At 55.8% G+C, this 2,848-nt stretch overlaps 1 protein-coding gene across 1 annotated transcript in view; it reads left to right on the forward strand.

The window, feature by feature from the left end:
- The first annotated feature begins 208 nt into the window (after window positions 1–208).
- The window catches only part of FLRT2 (fibronectin leucine rich transmembrane protein 2), a 69,670-nt gene continuing 67,030 nt past the window's right edge, over window positions 209–2,848 (forward strand). Inside the window, exon 1 of the mRNA XM_057382479.1 lies at window positions 209–360. The gene's annotated coding sequence lies outside the window, so the exon portion shown is untranslated. The remainder of the gene's footprint in view (window positions 361–2,848) is intronic.

Consider the following 2,848-nt stretch of genomic DNA (forward strand, 5'->3'; position numbering starts at 1 on the left):
GCACGGCGATAAGATCGCACGGCGGCGGTGCGCCGGGGCCGCCGGGGGGAGCGAAGACAGGAAATTACGAGGCGTTTAGCCGCTTCAACGGGGTGTTCTTCGGTGTCATCGGTGGGTGTCAGGGTCAAATGACTGGCTGGAGAGCACTTTGGGAAGATAATTTCCTTCCTCCTTTCCTTGAGAGAAACCTTGGGTGTTGGCGACCATTGGCAGCTATGGAAAACAGAGACCTCGGTGGAGATCCTTAAAGCAGTAACATGCCGGAGCGCAGCTGTTCTGCCACTTTCTCCCCTTTCAACCTGCCGGACCCGGTGGGCTTTGGGTGACCTACCGAGGAGGAATCCACTTCTGCAGGAGCAGGTAACACCTGATTAACTCACTTTCTGGATTGACACGATCTTTATTTGACCGAAATGTGTCCTGAGTATCATTCACTGGTTTGAAGTATGGGCTCGTTGAGGGTCCAGGGACAGGGAGAGGAGCAAGGGTAATTCCTCCTAATCCCTCTGAGACTGTGGAGCAGGGCAACTGCCTGCAACCTTGCAGAAGTTTTTACATTCCCACTTTCCTCCGTGACTGGGGACACAGAGGGCAGAAGTGCCAGTGATTCGACAATGGTCAGCTCTGCCTTCTATGCTGATGACAGGTTGCTAGTATCGGGGACGTGGAAAACAGAAAGACAGGTGGACTGAGCGTGAGAAAGAGGGGTGTTTTTTAGCCAGAAAATGCACTGGTTGTCCATCAGTTTCATGAAGGAGATGCAAATCATGCTCAAATAAGAGCTCTGAAAAGTATGCATTTTCCTTTTATTCCTAAAAATAAAAGGAAAGTGAAAGAAAGAGAGAAAGAAAGAGAGAAAGAGAGAGAGAAAGAGAGAGAGAAAGAGAGAAAGAAAGAAAGAGAGAGAGAAAGAGAGGAAAGAAAGAAAGAAAGAAAGAAAGAAAGAAAGAAAGAAAGAAAGAAAGAAAGAAAGAAAGAAAGAAAGAAAGAAAGAAAGAAAGAAAGAAAGAAAGAAAGAAAGAAAGAAAGAAATCTTTAAAAGTAAAAAAAATACCTAGAAGGGCCTTTAAAAAAAGGTTGTTCATTTGTCTTTGTACTCTACGGGGCTCCTGATCCTTTCATCCCTCGGGACCAGCTGGGGGCTGCTGGCAGACTTTACTTCAGAGGAGCCCCTGCTCCGAGCCCGGTATGCAGSCTCTGCCCGCGGGACTGACCCGTGTCACACCCTCTTCTTTCCGGCCGGCTGGAACCCGGGCTCCCTCCCCTCCATCCTGGGGACGTAGAGCAGTCCCTGGCCCCCGGGAAGAGGAGTGGGGTCTCGTTTTTAACTCCTTTCTTCTTGCTGGGTCCCATAAGAAACTCCGGGCTACCTGCGCTCCCCCTTCCATGCTCGCTCCCCACCCCCATCCCTCCCCATAGGTGAGGGCACAAGTTCTCCGAGCGAGCGGGCAGGCGGCGCGGCTCGGCTCGGCTCGGCCCGGCTCGGCTCGGCTCGGCTCGGCTGGGCTCAGTTCGGCCCGGCTCGGCCCGGCTCGGCTCGGCTCGGCTCGGCTCGGCTCGGCCCGGCTCGGCTCGGTTCGGTTCGGCTCCGCTCCGCTCCGGGCTGTCCACCCGCGGGGACTCTCCGGAGCCCCTTTGGGGGCGGAGAGCAGGGCGAGTGCGGGGCTCTCTCCAGGAGCTGCGCCGAGCGCACCGCGGCTGGGCTGCCCCTCGCCGGGGCTCCTCGGTACGGCTTTATGGAGCCTTTGAAGTCGGGAGTAGTTTAGCCCCCCCAAGCGAAGGGCGAAGGAGGCGCGGAGCTAATGGCGAGTGATTCAGCTTTTGAGGTACGGCCGAGCAAATACAAGCCACCCTCAGCCAGGGGTGAGGGGGAAGCCAAGCCCGAGGCATTTCGGCTCCCTTTTCTGTTTCCTCGACACATGGCATTGATCAGCTCCCTCTCCTCCATCCCTCCCCAGCCCCTTTCTTAAAGTAATTCTCATCAAAATCTGTGCTGTGCGTTTTCTTTACTAATGGAGGAGTTTGAGGCAAATTCTCTTCGCACACCCCACGTCCTACCTTGACGGCTGTATCCTATCGCTCAAGTGCTTCTGGGTATTAAATAGCCTCGTCTTTAAATGGACTTGCCAGGACAGGGCAGTAGCCTACTAGGGAGCCAGACGGCGGGGGAAGGGTTACTCCGAAACAAGCGCAGACAGCCCGGCGTGCACACACACACACACACACACACGCACACACACACACACGCACACGCACTCATAGGCACACGCACTGAATGTGCACGGGAGAAATAGGGGAGGTGGTGGAAGCGGGTGTTGTTACCGCTTTAGGGCAAAAGGCGGTTTCTCGAGTGGTTTTTAAGTCTTTATGACTGATGATGAAAATCAGACAGAATACTAGAGGAGGTCCGTCTCTTCCCTAGGGGTTGGAGATTCTTTTATTCTGTGTTATATTCCTTGCATACTGCTACCGCCTATCTAAAAGTTCGCAAGGGAGGGAGGAGAGGGAAAGAAGGGGGTGGGGAGGCGGGCTTGTCGGCGGCTGCACATGAAATATCGCCATGTTGGTGGAGAGCACGGCTGTAATTATTGCTAGCGAGGGCATCTCCCAGAGCCGCAGCTCGGGGACTTTTTCAGCTCGCTTCCCGGCTTCCTTCCGACACGCTCCGATAACTCGGAGAGTCCCCGGAGCAGCCGCGCCGGGGCAGTCCCGCCGCGAAGGGCGGCGATACCCGCACCTCCCTCTCCCGCAGCGGGCTCGGGGGTGAGCAGGGCGGGGATCGGGGTCTGCGCAGCCCCTACATCCCCGGGCAGCGCCGCCCGCTCCGTTCCCATCGCTGCAAGCGGGG

Source organism: Malurus melanocephalus, unplaced genomic scaffold (genome assembly GCF_030028575.1).
Source record: "Malurus melanocephalus ecotype Western Australia unplaced genomic scaffold, MMel_1.1 scaffold_0, whole genome shotgun sequence".
NCBI lineage: Eukaryota > Metazoa > Chordata > Aves > Passeriformes > Maluridae > Malurus > Malurus melanocephalus.